General features: G+C 37.5%; 1 long non-coding RNA gene across 1 annotated transcript in view; it reads right to left on the reverse strand.

Moving 5' to 3' along the window:
- Positions 1-1,006: 1,006 nt before the first annotated feature.
- LOC100581343 overlaps positions 1,007-19,855 on the reverse strand; it is a 33,670-nt gene continuing 14,821 nt past the window's right edge. Inside the window, exon 2 of the long non-coding RNA XR_177927.3 lies at positions 1,007-1,294. This is a non-coding gene — a long non-coding RNA (uncharacterized LOC100581343). The remainder of the gene's footprint in view (positions 1,295-19,855) is intronic.

Here is a 19,855-nt window from a genome sequence, read left to right on the forward strand (position 1 = left end):
ATTCCTAGACTGCAATGAAATTCAGCTCCTATGGACAGTCAACTACTTTTTAATCTTTCTGTGAGGAAAGTCTTTGTAAAACTTGATCTTGCTGGAGGTGTGACCGTGAATTCAACACTCCAATCTTTGCTCAGGTTTTATGACCACACAATCATCCATAAGACAGCCCAATATTTAATGCTGTTATTTTTATTTTATTTTTTTGAGACAGAGTCTCACTCTGTTACTAGGCTGGAGTGCAGTGGCATGATCTTGGCTCACTGCAACCTCTGCCTCCTGGGTTCAAGCAAAATTCTCCTGCCTCAGCCTCCCGAGTATTTTTAGTAGAGACAGGGTTTCACCGTGTTGGCCAGAATGGTCTCGATCTCTTGACCTTGTGATCCACCCACCTCGGCCTCCATAAGTGCTGGGATTACAGGCGTGAGCCACCACACCTGGCCTGATGCTGTTATCTTAAGTGCTTAAACTGTCTGTCCCTAAAGACCTCCAGTTTCGTACCACTTCTATTATCGGTCTTGATATTAGAAAACTTGTCTCTCTGAGAAAGATGTTTGTTCTGTGTTCAGATAGCAAACTCACACATAAACTTTTGAACTGTAAACTGTGGTTAAATTGGGAGCTCATCATATTAATTTCTGCCAAACAAATTTTTTTCACTCAGGATAACGATAGACTATCAGGTGACGTCACAGTTTTAAAAAACTGACTTCCTATCCTGAAGGAGTTGACTACAATAGACTACCAATAAATCCAAATTCCAAGACAGTGCTGTGTAGATTAGAACAGTCCCACCATTTTCTAATGTAAACGATGAGAAATAGTGTCAGTGCCCATGACAGTTATTTTGTAGTTTGGGTAGTGTGGAGAAACATAACCCCCAACTTCTTATATGTGTGCATACATGATACACAGAAGACACACACACACACACACACAACCCTTGCCAAATTTGAAAAAAATAGATTTTTTTTTTCCTCCAGAGTAGTAGCTAATTTTTTTTTTTTTTTGACAGTCTGACTCTGTTGCCCAGACAGGAGTGCAGTGGTACAATCTTGGCCCACTGCAACCTCCACCTCCTGGGTTCAGGTGATTCTCCTCCATCAGCCTCCCAAGTAGCTGGGATTGCAGGCACCCGCTGTCACTCCTGGCTAATTTTTTTATTTTAGTAGAGATGAGTTTTCGTCATGTTGGCCAGGCTGGTTTCAAACCCTTGACCTCAGGTGATTCCCCGGCCTCAGCCTCCCAAAGTCCAGGGATTACAGGTGTGAGCCACCACATCTGGATTTTTTTAATTCTATGAAAGGGAGAGAGAGCAAGGTAAAGAGAACTGATTATAACATAATCTTCCTCTGTTTTCCATAATTTTTTACTCTTACTGTAGGTTTAAGAAAACTGCAATTCTCTCGCTTCAGCAGCTGACAATCTGAGCAATGCTACATTTAGAAAACAATTTCCTTAACCTAGAGTTACAAAGAACATTAAAAGCATAGTTTTATTTAGATCTAAAATGTATAACATTTAAAGTTGCAGGGCCCCATCCCAAAAAAGAAAAGATAATAATTAATTCTGTCATTTGCTTTAATCCAACTAGACACATTAAAAACAGCTTGAATGTCTTTACTTGCTCTACCTAAGCTTTCAAGGACTCTAGAATGTGATTGCTGTAACAAAATATTCAGATAAAAAGAACCTAAATTTCTTCCCTGGTGTTGGAATAAAATAATAGGAGTATTTTCACTCATAAGGTAGTGAAAATAAAAATAAATAATAAAACAATAAAATAAATAATAAAACTAAAAATAGAATGTATGAGCAATTAAATTCTGCTCTTAAGTTATATTCAGTGGTTTAAAATGAAGAGATTCTTACCGGCTTTTAAAATTAACACAGTTAATATGTTTTTTATTTACGCATTTTATCCTTAAAAATAAACTTATGAATTCACACTCTAGGTCCTAGAGGCTAAAAAAGTCTAGTGATTTAAACAATTTGGTTAATATAATGTATCCTGTGTTTCAGAATATTCAGTTTTACTTGTAAAATTATTTGATTTACTCTGTATTCCAAATACACTAAGAAATTCATATGTATTATAAATAGATGTATTAAGAACAGAATGCATACACACATATAGGAGAACATTTTATTAAGTCAGATACATTTAGTAAATAAATATTCATTAAGCACCTACCACATACCAGGCACAATGATAAATTACTTCAAATAAATGCGTATTTAGAGAGTATCTTCACACCATGAAGTAGCTGGCTAATATGCATAGCTATTTAATATGTATGTGTATATAAGAACAGATGTACATACATATATACATATCTATGTGTAGATACATATCATATATTGTATATTCTCCATATACACATTACACAAATACATACTACTTATACATGTATATTTTATATATATATATATATATATATATACATACAGAGAGAGAGAGAGAGCATATGCCAAAATAAATTTAAATTGAATACTTTAAAATTACTTATATTTTATTATTTCTTGGGAGAAAGTCTATGCTGCTATAATTAATTTCAGGTAGATAAAGTCATACTTTTAAAAAATGCTTTTTTATCACAATGGTTCACAATGGTGCATTTTTTTTTACTTTTTAATTTTCATTTCTTTTTTTTTTTTTTTGAGACGGAGTCTCGCTCTGTCGCCTAGGCTGGAGTGCAGTGGCACAATCTCGGCTCACTGTAAGCTCCGCCTCCTGGGTTCACGCCATTCTCCTGCCTCACCCTCTCCGAGTAGCTGGGACTACAGGCGCCCGCCACCACGCCCGGCTAATTTTTTTGTATTTTTAGTAGAGACGGGGTTTCACCGTGGTCTCGATCTCCTGACCTCGTGATCCGCCCGCCTCGGCCTCCCAAAGTGCTGGGATTACAAGCGTGAGCCACCGTGCCCGGCCTTATTTTCATTTCAATAGTTTTTGGGGTACAGGTGGTTTTTAGTTAGAAGGATAAATTCTACACTTGATCTCAGCTAAAAGGCTGTGAAGTGATGGGTGGATAAGCTCTTTAGTAGTGATTTCTGAGATTTTAGGGCACCTGTCACCTGAGCAGTATACAATGTACCCAGTAGGTAGACTTTTGTCCCTCACCCCCCTCTCAAGATCCACCCCTCCAAATCCCCAAAGCCTATTGTATCATTCCTATGCCTTTGCATCCTTATTGCTTAGCTCCCACTTATAAGTGACAATATATGATATTTGGGTTTCCATTCCTGAATTACTTCACTTAGAATAATGGCATCCAGCTCCATCCATCTTGCTGCAAAAGACATTATTTTATTCCTTCGTATGGCTGAAGTATTCCATGGTGTATATATACCACATTTTCTTTATCCACTCATTGGTTGATGAGCACTTACGTTGGTTTCATATCTTTGCAATTGCCTATTGTGCTGCTATAAATATGCAGGTGCATCTGTTTTTTTCATATAATTACTTCTTTTCCTTAGGTAGATACCCAGTAATGGGACTGCTGGATCCAACGGTAGTTCTACATTTAGTTCTTTAAGGAATCTCCATATTTTTTCCATAGCGGTTGTACTAATTTACATTCCTACCAGCAATGTAAAACTGTTCCCTTTTCACCACATCCATGCCAACATCTATTGCCTTTTGATTTTTAAATTATGACCATTCTTGCAGCAGTAAGGTAGTATCTCATTGTGTTTTAAGTTGCATTTCCCTACTATTGAACATTTTTCCATATACTTGTTGGCCATTTGTATATCTTCTTTTGAGTATCATCTATTCATATCCTCTGCTCACTTTTTGTTGGGATTATGTTTTCTTGCTGATTTGAGTTCCTTGTAGATTCTGGATATTAGTCCTTTGCCAGTTGCATAGTTTGTGAATATATACTCCCACTCTGTGGGTTGTCTTTTTACTCTGCTGATTATTTCTTTTGCTGTGCAGAAGTTTTTGAGTTTAATTAGGTTCCATTTATTTATTTTTGTTTTTGTTGTATTTTCTTTTGGGGTCTTAGTCATGAATTCTTTGCCTAAGCCAATGTCTAGAAGAGTTTTTTTGATGTCATCCTCTAGAATTTTTGTGGTTTCAGGACTTAGCTTTTAGTCTTTGATCCATTTTGAGTTGATTTTTGTATAAGGTGAGAGATGGGGATCCAGTTTCATTCTTCTATATGTGGCTTGCCGGTTTTCCAGCACCATTTATTGAATAGGATGTCCTTTCCCCAATTTATGTTTTTTATGCTTTGTTGAAGATCAGTTGGCTGTACATATATGGCTCTATTTCTGGGTTCGCTATTCTGTTCCATTGGTCTACATGCCTATTTTCATGCCAGTACCAGGCTGTTTTGGTAACTTGTAGTATAATTTGAAGTTGGGTAATGTGATGCCTCCAGATTTGTTCTTTTTGCTTGGTATTGCTTTGGTTATGCGGGCTCTTTTCGGGTTCCATATAAATTTTAGAATTGTTTTTCTGGTTCTGTGAAGAATGATGATGGTATTTTGATGGGAATTGCACTGAATGTATAGATTACTTTGGGGCAGCATGGTCATTTTCACAGTATTGATTCTTCCCGTCCATGAGCATGAGATGTGTTTCCATTTGTTTGGGTCATCTTTGATTTCTTTCAGCAGTGTTTTGTAGTTTTCCTTGTAGAGAGATATTTCACCTCCTTAGTTAAGTATATTCCTAGGTATTTTATTGTATGCTTTTGCAGCTGTTGTAAAAGGGATTGAGTTTTTGACTTGAATCTCAGCTTGGTCATTGTTGGTGTAAAGCAGTGCTACTGATTTGTGCACATTGATTTTCTATCCTGAGACTTTACCGAATTCATTCATCAGATCTAGGAGTTTTTTGAATTAGTCACAAAGGTGCATTTTTATTCAATGATTCTTTAAGTAATAACATCAAATTCATATATTATCTGGTGTGGCTTTCAGACACAAAACTTAAACATAAACTATTTATTTAAAGAAACCCTGCTTCTTGATATGATAAATAGTCTAGCTCAGTTATTCAACAAATATTTATTCAATGCTTATTCCATGCCAGTAATTGTTTTAAGCCCTGGGAGTACAGAAGTTAACAAAACAGAGATCCCTACCTTTGTGGAGCTTTCATGGTAGCATTATGCAATGCAGTGGAATCAGTCTTGCAGTTTCCTTTATTATCTTTATCATAAGATCTTAGGACTGTGATTATGACATCTTGCAATTAAACTATATATTGTACTCTATGGACTGTTAATAATTATGAATCAAGGAGACTAATACGTCCTAAGAAGAGAAAGCTTTCTCTTCTATTTATTAACTATTCCTGGTAATGCAAATCAAAAACTGTGAATCAAATGCATTATTAGAAGTTGTTAGCTGGTTTTCATAGAGCTGAAATTATATTAGGAGCCTTAAAAGTAATTAGGTCCCAGTGTAAGAAAATGGATAATGAAGGTATTCCTATGTGGTTGATTTATTTTATAAGTAGATTTGTAATCTTCACAAAGCCATTACTAATTGTTCCACCTGCATAACATATAATTAAAAGGAAGGTTTATGGTTCCGACACTATTACAGTAGCAGAGAAAAATGTCCTACCATAAGGCTAAGAACTAGGAATTGGCTTTGATTTGAACAATGATAATTATTACAGCCAACATCTACAAATAATACAGGCTAAACTTATAGCTTACTCTTACTTAATATGAATTATTACAACGAACATTTTTTAAACATTGACATTGCCAAGCATCATGCATTTCATATAAATCAACTTTAATCTTTACACTAAGCACCCCGTACAAGGAAGTATTATTTTCCTATTTTACTAACGAGAAAACTGAGACTAAGGGAGGTGAAGTGACCTGACCAAGACAGTATTTAGGATGTGAATTTTGAATCTCTGTATGATTTGTCCCCAAAAACGCCAAACTTACTAATCTCTATTCAGCCTCCCAGGCTCACAGAATCAAGCCCAGAAGTCAGAGTATAAGGTCTGTAGCACAGTATATAATTCAGCTAACTGGAGCAAATAAATGACTTGAATTTAAAAAAAATATATATTAGGATCTGAGCTAGATAGAGGTTAGCTCTTTTCTTGGCTTTCTACTTTAACTTTGCTTCACATTCATCTCAAAGAGGAATGAGACTGGAAGCACAGATAATCGTAACTAAGCCCTTAGTCATTGTTATTTTATTATTAATGTACTTAGAGGAAATTAACCTTCCTAACCTTCTCTTGAATTCTCTGAGTTAGCCAAACAATCCCAGATAATCCTTTTCTATGACCAATGGGCTAAAATTTAAAAAAAAGAAAATAATTATAATAACAACTATAAACCAGATTTAAACCCATTGTAACTGAGTATAACAACAGTCTCCCAAATTCCACTTTTCCTCATACCTACCTTAGCACACTTGCTTTGCTAGTCCAGCTATAATTGAAGAACAATTAACATTAGCATCACATAATATATAAAAGGGAAAGAGACTACTTTTTCCACAGCCAGTGCCTTTTGGAGGTGATCCTCATACAAACTGTGTATTTTGGGTGATTTATACTTGCAATATTTTTCTTAAATATAAATAAAAGCACTCATATAGACAAATAAGCAGAAATAGTTCTCATTGAATTTTTATATTCTAGATTTTTTTAATTAAATGGTGATGAAAGGCTGGCATTTAGATTTGGCAAAGGAAATTTTAAAATTTGGCAGCAGACTGCCATGGTATTCATTTATGATAGTAATTTTGAAATTGACAGGCCTTATTCTGTAAGCAGCCTTTGATAGAGCTGTTTCAAAATGAGTGAGATTTATTTAAATCATTTCCTCCACCTAAAGAATTTGAGCTTGACAGACATGGACTAAACTAATCTAACCTGTTTTTCAATATCTGGATCTACTGGGGAGCCAGCCAACCAAGAAGAAATAAAAACTCTCCAATGTGGTAGAAACAAAATCACATATAGCATAGCTAGATGAAAAAAAAATGTAGTTCTGGAAACCCACATTGATCTCAGTCGAAAGTGGACTGAATTTGTACAAATACCTGTACCAAAAATCAATCTTTGACTAAAAATGTAGAAGAGAAAAGTACAGTTAAATATGCGAATGGAAAATGGGCTTACTTTACACTGTATAGTGAGTCTTTCAGAGGCACAGCCTGACTGAATGCCAAAAGTATCGGGGAATTTCTGGCAAATATTTTGCCATCCCATACCTGGAGGCTGTGATGGGACTGCATCAGGGTTAGCCTTGGAACATAGAGGATTCCTTTGAAAACAAAACTAAACTAAACAAAAAAAACATGGAGGTATAGGGGCAGAAATAGTCCCAATAGTGCCAGTTGACCAATATAGGTGCACTCTGATTAGAAAGAACAGTAAGAAAGACAGAAGTTAGACCCACCCTAGAAACCTCAGATTGGGCTGACTGTTGGGGCCTCAGGGTTCTCTGGGTAGACTGGAGAATCAGGGAGAAATTGGCTACTTAGAAGAGACCAAGGAGAAGGAAAAGTCATAAAAAGAGAGAGGGAATACACAAATAATAAATTTAGCTGACTTGATCACTGTGCCTCTGGAGTGACTCACCCGAAAATCAAAGGCACAAAATCTAATTGGCCCGAAGACGTATTTCCAGCCAATAAAATTTATCTTAATCTTACCCTCACCTTCATCTTTATTAACATTATTATTATATTCTGGAGTTTATTCCTAAAAAAATCTTAGAGATTATCTAGCTCAAACTGTTCAATTAGAGGATATGAAAACTGAAACTAGAATCATTTAGTGATGGGCCCAAGGTTAGCTAATAAGTTAGTTGTCAGAATCTCCTTCAGACAACTAGGTCAAGTTTCTTATTATTCTATGCCAATGTTTGCCAATCCTCAGTCATTTCTGTTTCCTCTTCACTTTTTGCCTCGTCTTAGTATCACCAATACTATCATTTTTTTCTGAAATTGATTCAGTTTTTACTTAATACATTTACATAAAGAAAAATAATTTTTATTATACTTTAAGTTCTGGGATACATGTGCAGAACATGCAGGTTTGTTACATAGGTATACATGTGCCATGATGGTTTGCTGCACCTGTCAACCATCTACATTAGGTATTTCTCTGAATGCCATCCCTCCCTTTGCCCCCACCCAGCAACAGGCCCTGCTGTGTGATCTTCCCCTCCCTGTGTCCATGTGTTCTCATTGTTCAACTCCCACTTATGAGTGAGAACATGCAGCGTTTGGTTTTCTGTTCCTGTATTAGTTTGCTGAGAGTGATGGTTTCCAACTTCATCCATGTCCCTGCAAAGGACAAGAACTCATCCTTTTTTATGGCTGCATAGTAGTCCATGGTGTATATGTGCCACATTTTCTTTGGTTTCAAGTCTTTGTTACTGCAAATAGTGCTGCAAAAAACATACGTGTGCATGTGTCTTTATAGTAGAATTATTTATAATCCTTTGGGTATATACCCAGTAATGGGATTGCTGGATCAAATGGTATTTCTGGTTCTAGACCTTTGAGGAATCACCACACTGCCTTCCACAATGGTTGAACTAATTTATACTCCCACCAACAGAGTAAAAGCATTCCTGTTTCTCCACATCCTCTCCAGCATCTGTTGTTTCCTGACTTTTTAATGATCGCCATCTAACTGGCGTGAGATGGTATCTCATTGTGGTTTTTGATTTGCATTTCTCTAATAACCAGTGTTGATAAGGTGTTTTTTCATATATTTGTTGGCCACATAAATGTCTTCTTTTGAGAAGTGTCTGTTCATATCCTTCACTCACGTTTTGATGGGGTTGTTTTTCTTCTTATAAATGTGTTTAAGTTCCTTGTAGATTCTGGATATTAGCCCTTTGTCAGCTGGATAGAAAATTTTCTTCCATTCTGTAGGTTTCCTGTTCACTCTGATGGTAGTTTCTTTTGCTGTGCAGAAGCTCTTTAGTTTAATTAGATCCCATTTGTCAATACTGGCTTTTGTTGTCATTGCTTTTGGCATTTTAGTCATGAAGTCTTTGCCCATGCCTATGTCCTGAATGGCATTGCCTAGGTTTTCTTCTAGGGTTTTTATAGTTTTAGGTCTTAAATTTAAGTCTTTAATCCATCTTGAGTTAATTTTTGTATAAGTTGTAAGGAAGGGGTCCAGTTTCAGTTTTCTACATATGGCTAGCCAGTTTTCCCAATACCATTTATTAAATAGGGAATCCTTTCCCCATTTCTTGTTTTTGTCAGATTTATCAAGGATCAGATGGTTGTGGATGTGCAGCATTATTTCTGAGGCCTCTGTTCTGTTCCATTGGTCTATATATCTGTTTTGGTACCAGTACCATGCTGTTTTGGTTACTGTAGCCTTGTAGTATAGTTTGAAGTCAGGTAGTGTGATGCCTCCAGTTTTGTTCCTTTTGCTTAGGATTGTCTTGGCTATTTGGACTCCTTTTTGGTTCCATATGAAATTTAAAGTAGTTTTTTCTAATTCTGTGAGGAAAGTCAATCATGGCTTGATGGGGATAGCACTGAATCTATAAATAACTTTGGGCAGTATGGCCATTTTCATGATATTGATTTTTCCTATCCATGAGCATGGAATGTTTTTCCATTTGCATCCTCTCTCATTTCCTTGAGCAGTTGTTTGTAGTTCTCCTTCACATCCCTTGTGGGTTGTATTCCTGGGTCTTTTATTATCTTTGTAGCAATTGTGAATGGGAGTTCACTCGTGATTTGGCTCTCTGCTTGTCTATTCTTGGTGTATAGGAATGCTTGTGATTTTTGCACATTGACTTTGTATCCTGAGACTTTGCTGAAGTTGCTAATCAGCTTAAGGAGATTTTGGGCTGAGATGATGGGGTTTTCTAAATATACAATCATGTCATCTGCAAACAGGAACAATTTGACTTCCTCTCTTCCTATTTGAATACTCTTTCTTTCTTTCTCTTGCCTGATTGCCCTGGCCAGAACGTCCAATACTATGTTGAATAGGAGTGGTGACAGAGGGCATCCTTGTCTTGTGTCGGTTTTCAAAGGGAATGCTTCCAGTTTTTGCCCATTCCGTATGATATTGGCTGTGGGTTTGTCATAAATAGCTCTTATTATTTTGAGATACGTTCCATCAACACCTGGTTTATTGAGAGTTTTTAGCATGAAGGGGTGTTGAATTTTATCGAAGGCCTTTTCTGCATGTGGTTTTTGTCATTGGTTCTGTTTATGTGATGGATTATGTTTATTATTTTGCATATGTTGAACCAGCCTTGCATCCCAGGGAGGAAGTCAACTTGATCGTGGTGGATAAGCTTTTTGATGTGCTGCTGGATTCTGTTTGCCAGTATTTTAATGAAGATTTTTGCATCGATCTTCATCAGGGATATTGGCCTGAAATTTTATTTTTTTGTGCCTCAATTTCAGAACTTATTATTGGTATATTCAGGGATTCGACTTCTTCCTGGTTTAGCCTTGGAAGGGTGTATGTGTCCAGGAATTTATCCATTTCTTCTAGATTTTCTAGTTTATTTGCATAGAGGTGTTTATAGTATTCTCTGATGGTAGGTTATTTTTCTGTGGGATCAATGGTGATATCCTCTTTATCATTTTTTATTGTGTCTATTTGATTCTTCTCTCTTTTCTTTTTTATTATTCTGGCTAGTGATCTATCTATTTTGTTAATCTCTTCAAAAAGCCAGGTCCTGGATTCATTGATTTTTTTGAAGGGTTTTTCATGTCTCTATCTCCTTCATTTCTGCTCTGATCTTAGTTATTTCTTGTCTTCTGCTAGCTTTTGAATTTGTTTGCTCTTGCTTCTCTAGTTCTTTTAATTGTGATGTTAGGGTGTTGACTTTAGATCTTTCCTGCTTTCTCTTGTGGGCATTTAGTGCTATACATTTCTCTCCAAACATTGCTTTAGCTGTGTCCCAGAGATTCTGGTACATTGCATCTTTGTTCTCATTAGTTTCAAAGAACTTATTTATTTCTGCCTTAATTTCATTATTTACCCAGTTCAGGTTGTTCAGTTTCCATGTAGTTGTGCGGTTTTGAGTAAGTTTCTTAATCCTGAGTTCTAATTTGATTGCACTGTGGTCTGACAGACTGTTGTGATTTCCGTTCTTTTGCATTTGGTGTGGAGTGTTTTACTTCCAATTATGTGGTCAATTTTAGAATAAGTGTGATGTGGTGCTGCTAAGAATGTATATTCTGATTTGAGGTGGAGAGTTGTGTAGATGTCTGCTTGGTCCAGAGCTGAGTTCAAGTTCTGAGTTCTGTAGGTCTGCTTGGTCCAGAGCTGAGTTTAAGTCCTGAATATCCTTGTTAATTTTCTGTCTCATTGTTCCATCTAATATTGATAGTGGAGTGTCAAAGTCTCCCATCATTATTGTGTGAGAGTCTAAGTCTCTTTGTAGTCTCTAAGAACTGGCTTTATGAATCTGGGTGCTACTGTATTGGGTGCATATATATGTAGAATAGCTAGCTCTTCTTGTTGCATCAATCCCTTTACCATTATGTGATGCCCTTCTTTGTCTTTTTTTATCTTTATTGGTTTAAAGTCTGTTTTATAAGAGACTAGGATTGCAACCCAATTTGCCAGTCTGTGTCTTTTAATTGTGGCATTTAGCCCGTTTACATTTAAGGTTAATATTGTTATGTGTTAATCTGGTCCTGTCATTATGATGCTAGTTGGTTATTTTGCCTGTTAGTTGATGCAGTTTCTTCATAGTGTCGGTGGTCTTTACAGTTTGGTATGTTTTTGCAGTGGCTGGTACTGGTTTTTCCTTTATGTGTTTAGTGCTGCCTTCTGGAGCTCTTGTAAGGCAGGCCTGGTGGTGACAAAATCGCTCAGCATTTGCTTGTCTCTCAGGATTTTATTTCTCCTTTGCTTATGAAGCTTAGTTTGGCTGGATATGAAATTCTGGGCTGAAAATTCTTTTCTTTAAGAATGTTAAATATTGGCCCCCACTCTATTCTGGCTTGTAGGGTTTCAGCAGAGAAATCTGCTATTAGTTTGATGGGCTTCCCTTTGTGAGTAAGCCAACCCTTCTCTCTGGCTGCCCTTAACAATTTTTTCTTCATTTCATCCTTGGTGAATCTGATGATTATGTGTCTTGGGGTTGCTCTTCTCGAGGGGTGTCTTTGTGGTGTTCTCCGTATTTACTGATTTGAATATTGGCCTGTCTTGCTAGGTTGGGGAAGTTCTCCTGGGTAATATCCTAAGAGTGTTTTCAAACTTGGCTCCATTCTCCCCAGCACTTTCAGGTACACCAATTAAACATACGTTTGGTCTTTTCACATAGTCCCGTATTTCTTGGAGGCTTTGTTCATTCCTTTTCATTCTTTTTTTCTCTAATCTTGACTTCACACTTTATGACATTAAGTTGATCTTCAATCTCTGATATCCTTTCTTCTGCTTGATCGATTCAGCTATTGATACTTCTGTATGCTTCACAAAGTTCTTGTACTGTGTTTTTCAGCTCCATCAGATCATTTATGTTCTTCTCTAAAGTGGTTATTCTAGTTAGCAATTCCTCCAGCCTTTTTTCTTTTTTAGCTTCCTTGCATTGGGTTAGAACATGCTCCTTTAGCTCAGAGGAGTTTGTTATTACCCACCTTCTGAAGCCTACTTCTGTCAATTCGTCAAACTCATTCTCCATCCAGTTTTGTTCTCTTGCTGGCAAGGAGTTGTGATCCTTTGCAGGAGAAAAGGTGTTCTGATTTTTGGAATTTTCAGCCTTTTTGTGCTAGTTTTTCCTCATCTTCGTGGATTTATCTACCTTTGATCACCCACTGTCTAACCAGTCCCAATGAGATGAGCTGGGTACCTTAGTTGGAAATGCAGAGATTATCTCCTTCTGCGTTGATCTCACTGGGAGCTGCAGAGCAGAGCTACTCCTATTCAGCCATCTTTCCAGATACCTCAAGAAAAATTTTATATCACTACCACAAATAGAAAAACCAAATTATTTGCCATGAATGGAAAGTAACCGTAAATATAAACATGACAGAGTAAAAGTAATAAAACATGGTAATATATTCTAGCTAGTATATTACCTGATGATACTACTCTACCTTGGCAAAATGAAAAATTAGAGAACTTTAGAGACAATACCAAACTGAGACGTCCTCCTTGAGATAATCACAAAGATTAAATGTTGTTTAGGAGGAAATAACTTTGTCGTTATGTGATTCAATGCTAATTAATGCCATATCCATGAACATGAAATCATGTCTCATGCTTCCTAATGTTATCTCAGGTATTACCAGTGGTGATACATTTCTGGAAACACTGCTCAGTGGTATCATATGGAGTAGTAAACTGAGTCATACAACATTTTACTGGTAGTTATATTTAAATTTCTATTAAAAATGTTTTTGGCCAGGCACGGTGGCTCACGCCTTGTAATCCCAGCACTTTGGATGGCCCAGGCAGGCAGATCACGAGGTCAGGAGATCGAGACCACCCTGGCTAACACAGTGAAACCCCGTCTCTACTAAAAATACAAAAAAAAAAAAAAATTAGCCAGGCGTGGTGGTGAGCGCCTTGTACTCCCAGCTGCTTGGGAGGCTGAGGCAGAAGAATGGCGTGAACCCAGGAGGCGGAGCATGCAGTGAGCTGAGATCACGCCACTGCACTCCAACCTGGGTGACAGAGTGAGACTCTGCCTCAAAAAAAAATGTTTTTAATTTTAAATTTCATAGGAAATGCTGATTGAATTTCAAGTCTAAAAAACCAGATTACTTGATTTGAATAATTTAGTGCTAATTTAAAAGTCTTTTAATTACAACCCGAGATGAATTTAGGAATCAAAGCCAACTGACTTGTGATTATCCATATCTTTTGTTCGGAGTTAGATCTTATATTAATTGATTTTTGTCTTTCAAAGCATCTAGCATTGGTGGCCCATGTCCAGGGGCCTCATTGTGGTGAGGTGATGATTACTGACCAGGCTATGATCTGGTATAGAAAAATATTCACACTCTATGCTCTCAGGGTCTGGCCTCTGCTTGCCTCCATGTTGTACAGCTGAGAGTAGTGCAAGCTGTTCAATGATGAGATAGAATAAAAATATGTCTCAACAACTGAAATATCTGATTACCCAAAATGATTTCATATGGAAAAATAATTACTACATATAGAGGACATTTTAGTTCAGTGACTTGAAGGATACTGAATTATTTGAAATTATGGACTAGACGCCCTGCTATGGTCTGAATACGTCCCCCCTAAATTCATGTCCCCGCAATCTAGCAGTATTAGGAGGTAGGGCTTTGGGGGAAGTATTTATGTCATAAGGGTTTCACCGTTATGAATGGATGAATGCCATTTTAAAGGGGTTTGATGGAGGAAATTCATCCTTCTTATGCCCTTAAGCCTTCTACAATGTTAAGATACAGAAAGAAGACCCTCACCAGATGCCAGTGCCTTAATCATGAACTTCCTGGCCTCCAGAACAGTGAGAATTAAATCTCTATTCTTTGTAAATTATCGTTTCCAATATTATGTTATAGTAACACAAAACAAAGACACTCTAATACTGACTCTTGACTGATTACTAAATTCCAGAAATCAGCTCTTTGGTTCAACATGTAATCAAGCCAACCCTGGAAGACATCGCCTTCTACCTCCAGGGCCAACACTGGCCAACCTTTCCCCACCTCATGCCTGCCTTCTACCCTTGTGGGTTAGTGAGTGTTTCCCTACCAAAAAAAAATAATAATAATAAACCTAATGAGTTAAGCATATAGAAGCCTGATTATACTATGAAGAGCATTTACCTTGGAGTCAGAGACTCAAGTTTGAATAGTTACTTAACTTCACTGCTTAACAGCTATGAAGGCTGGGCGAAATCACTCAACATAGCCTGTTTCCTCTCTAAGAAATAAGGGATAATTATAGTTTACTCATGAATTGTAATGAGAGTTCAATTGAGTTAACATTTCAGGTTAGTTGGATTTGACTAAATATTGGTTTAATTCATTTGTTCATTGATTAAAATTTTAATCATTCTCTAAAGTTCTTCTCTATTCTCTCACAATAATACTGTAAATAGCTCTGCTAAACTTGAGCTCTAAAAAGTACTTTTAAAAAATAAAGCATATAATTAGGTTTAAATATTTTATGATTTAAAGAACAGGGGGAACTAAACTGATGAAACCCATTTTTCAATTTTTTTTTTTTTGAGGTGGAGTCTTACCCTGTCACCCAGGTTGGAGTGCAGTGGTGCAATTTCGGCTCACTGCAACCTCCACCTCCCGGGTTCAAGCGATTCTCCTGCCTCAGCCTCCCAAGTAGCTGGGATTACAGGTGCCCACCACAATGCCTGGCTAATTTGTGTTTTTTCTTTTTGTTTTTTTTGAGACAGAGTCTTGCTCTGTCGTTCAGGCTAGAATGCAGTGGTGTGATCTCGGCTCACTGCAACCTCTGCCTCCGGGGTTCAAGCGATTCTCCTTCCTCAGTCTCCCTGTAGGTGGGATTATAGGTGCCCACCATCGTGCCTGGATAATTTTTGTATGTTTAGTAGAGATGGGGTTTCACCTTCTTGGCCAGGCTGGTCTCAAACTCCTGACCTCATGATCCACCCACCTCGGCCTCCCAAAGTGCTGGGATTACAGGTGTGAGCCACCATTCCTGGCCTAATTGTTGTATTTTTAGTAGAGACGGAGTTTCACCATGTTGGCCAAGCTGGTCTCGAACTCCTGACCTCAAGTGATCCGCCAGCCTTGGCCTCCCAAAGTGCTGGGATTACAGGCATGAGCCACCATGCCCAGCATCCAGATTTTTTAAAGTAATTTTTCTTGAGCTTTGAGAGAATATGATTTATGAGCAATAAACCAATAAAAAGGCTATGCAGAGTAGATGATGTTTCAAAATACTATTAAGCTAGACTAAAGTACTTAATAAAATAGCTGAATTTATTCTTATATATAATATAAATCTCAGCAAACTGAATCTTTTCAATGAGATATGTAAAGGAACTATAGACCATTCCTAGCATAGTTCAGCTTAGTTGCTGGTTTGGAGAGATAGAAAAGAGTGCTTTAGGCCAGGTCGGGTGGCTCACGCCTGTAATCCCAGAACTTTGGGAGGCTGAGGCGGGTGGATCATGCAGTCAGGAGTTTGAGACCAGCCTGGCCAACATGGCGAAACCCCATCTCTACTAAAAATACAAAAATTAGCTGGGTGTGGTAGCAGGTACCTGTAATCCCAGCCACTCAGGAGGCTGAGGCAGGAGAATAGCTTGAACCCGGGAGGCGGAGGTTGCAGTGAACCGAGATCAAGCCACTGCACTACAGCCTGGGACAGGGCGAGACTCCATCTCAAAAAAAAAAAAAAAAAAAGGAAAAAGAAAGAAAAGAGTGCTTTAGGATTAGGATGTTGTTTGAATGTTATATATATATATATATTTATATATATATATAGTGTGTGTGTGTGTATTTTAATACAATAAAAATTAATATATTTTTTTTTTTTTTTTTGAGTGTTGTGTGGTGGTGTGGTGGTCTGTGTGTGGTTAAATGGCCCAGCCTATAAGAACATTTAGCCAAGTATACTCTTAAAAACCAGTAAAATTTAATGTCATAACTTAAGTTATATTATAGGTGTTGTTCCTAATATTTGGTTTTCAGGCTGTAAAATGTTTCTTTACATTGTAAAACTATGTTACCACTCTGCAACACCTCAGAATAAAACACGGAAAGATCAAGAAATCTGCCAATGTCTCTTCTTCCTGTGTAAACAGCCCTTTCTAGATAACTGCATTTATCAGAGTCTGATTTTACTTTTCTCTTTGTACTAAATCTTCTGTTTAAATTAAGTCTTAAACCACCTCTGTGTTTGAATTCCAAAGTTGAATAAATATAGCTGTTATGCATAAATAACCAAAGGAGTGTTTCTCAAATTGTGTCATCCTGATTGTTTTCATTAGAATCAGCTGGAATGATTGTTAAAAGGGTAATTTACTGGGCTCCACCACCCCAGTGCTACTGTAATAGAAGAATGACCCTCAAATATGTCCACATCCTAATCCCCAAAACCACAGCCTATGTTGTGTTACCTGGCAAAGGAGAATTAAAGTTGTGGATGGAATAAAGGTTGCTAATCAGCAGGCCTTAAAATAGGGAGATTAAAGCTGGGCACAGTGGCTCACACCTGTAATCCCAACACTTTGGGAGGCCAAGGCAGGAAGATCACTGGAGCCTAGGAGTTAGAGACCAGCATGGGCAACATTGTGAGACCCCTCTGCAAAAAATAACTAAATAAATTAAGGAGATTCACCTGGGTTATCCAGATGGCTCTAATGTAATCAGAAGGGTCCTTAAAGTAGAATAGGAGGCAGAAGAGGAGAAACAGTCAGAGGAAAGTGTGGCTACAGAAGAAAGGCACAGAGATGCCGTGAGGTGGCTTTCAAGGAGAACAAGACCCATAAGCCGAAGAATGTGGGTGCCTTCTGGAAGCAAGAAAAGCGGTCTCCTCTAGAGCCTTCAGAAAGGAACACAGCATTCCTGACATCGTGATTTTAACCCAGTGAGACCCGTTCGAACTTCTAACTACAGAAATGTAAGGTAATAAATTTGTGTTATTTAAGCCACTAAGTTTGTGGTAATTCATTAAAACGGCAATAAGAAACTAAAAATATGCACCAATCAAAGTCTCTGAATATAAGATCAAGGAATGTGCCTTCTTATCAATTTCCCAGGTGAATCTTTTGTACTCTAACGTTGGAAAACAACTGGTCTTGAGGGGTTTAAAAAACAAATTGAAGATATTTTAAAGGAAAGATAAATTTCTTACCTTTATAATTGTAGGCAAAAAAAAAAAGAAAGAGGGACAAGATAGTCAGGCTTCTGTTTGGAAGACCTACAAAGCTGGGAAAGTTAAGAAATAGTTAAATAAGTTAACTTGTTCGGTGATGTATACTGAACACTGAACACTCCTTACAATGATTATTAAATTTTTCAGTATAAGATATAGATTCTTTATTCAAGTACTATAGGATCTAAAAGAGAGAAAAATTAATGTTGGCTGGAATACATTAATGATAGTTGGAATAAGTGGATTTTCAATGGTAAGTGGAATTGAACACAAATGAAGTATTAATGAAGAAATATTTACAAAAGCAAAGATACCATGTAAAACCTAAAATGGTGCATTTGTGAAGGACCATGAAGCTAAACTGATTAACATGAGAAGCCATGAGGAGCTATGAGGAGTCAGTGGCTATCCTAGGAAATTCTGGAAAGTAAAGTTGGGTGGTTAGTATGGACACTGATTACAGAAAGCTTTATAAGGCAAAGATTTTTGCCTAAACTATGGACAAATTGTTATTGAATAGAATACTGTTGGGTGTTTTTAAACATGGTTACCTGATAAAAAAGCAGTCTTTAAGAAAAATTGATCTTGTGGTACTGTGTACAATAAATAAAAGAATGAACTAAGGTGACCACTTAGGATGCTTTAGGGTAACTTATGCTTACAGTGCCTAGGGCTAGATTTTTTTTTTTTTTTTTTTTTAGACGGAGTCTTGCTTGTCACCCTGGCTGGAGTGCAGTGGCATGAACTCAGCTCACTGCCACCTCTGCCATCCAGGCTCACATGATTGTCCTCTCTCAGCCTCCCAAGTAGCTGGGATTACAGGCGCATGCCACCACTCCTGGTTAATTTTTTGTATTTTTAGTAGAGACAGGGTTTCACCATGTTGGCCAGGCTGGTGTCGACTCCTGACCTCAGGTGATCCACCTGTCTCAGCCTCCCAAAGTCCTGGGATTACAGGCATGAGCCACTTCACCTGCCCTACATTTTTTTTTTTTAATGACAGACACTATATTAGAGGTGAAGATATCAATATGAACTCATATTTAGCTTAATATAAATACAAATGTATATATCTAGAAATAGGGATTTCTATATGTATCCATGGAATAGTGTACATATATATGTTTCCTTTTTCGGTTGAGAGGGCCTAAAAGAAACTATACCCCAATACCAATGGGCACACCCAGTGCCCAAATCTTGATTGCAGAGACATTTCTCCAATAAAAGGAAACAGCAATCCTTGTAGAAATAATTGAGTCAAAACTGTGGCAATATGGTAGAATAATGTCCTTCCTCATCAAGAGATCCACATTCTAATCCCCAGAAACTCTGAATATGTCATGTTAAATGGCAAAGAGAAATTAAGATAGCAGATAGATTATTATTTTTATTTATTTATTTAGAGAAAGGGTCTCACTTTGATGCTCAGGCTTGTCTCAAATTCCTGGCTTCATATAATCCTCCTGCCTTGGCCTCCCAAAGTGTTAGAATTACAGGTGTGAGCCAACACACCCAGCTCTAGAAGATGGATTGTAAGTTGCTAATCGGCTAGCTCTAACAGAGGGAAATTATTGTGGATTTTTTTTGATGGGTCAGTATAACCACAAGAATCCTTAAGTGTAGATGAGGGAGGCAGAAAAGGAGAACCAGAGAGATGGCAGCATGAGAAAGAATCAACTTGATATTGCTGGCTTTGAAACTGGAAGAATGGAGGCCAGGTTAGGTGGCTCACACCTGTAATCCCAGCACTTTGGGAAGTCAAAGTGGGAGGATTGCTTGAGCCCAGGAGTTCAAGATCAATCTAGGCAACATGGTGAGATCAAAAAAACAAAACAGAACAAAAAACTAGCTAGGCATAGTGGCATGCACCTGTATTCCCAGCTACTCGGGAGGCTGAGGTGGGAGGATAGTTTGAGCCCAGGAAGTCATGGCTGCAGTGAGCTGAGATTGCACCACTGCACTCCAGTCTGGGTGACAGAGCAAGACTCTGGAAAAAAAAAAAAAAAAGAAAGGAAAGGAAAGGAGAAAGAAAGGAAAATGGAGGAATGAGACTGTGATCCAAGGATGTTA

Source organism: Nomascus leucogenys, chromosome 2, assembly GCF_006542625.1.
Source record: "Nomascus leucogenys isolate Asia chromosome 2, Asia_NLE_v1, whole genome shotgun sequence".
Taxonomy (NCBI): Eukaryota; Metazoa; Chordata; class Mammalia; order Primates; family Hylobatidae; genus Nomascus; species Nomascus leucogenys.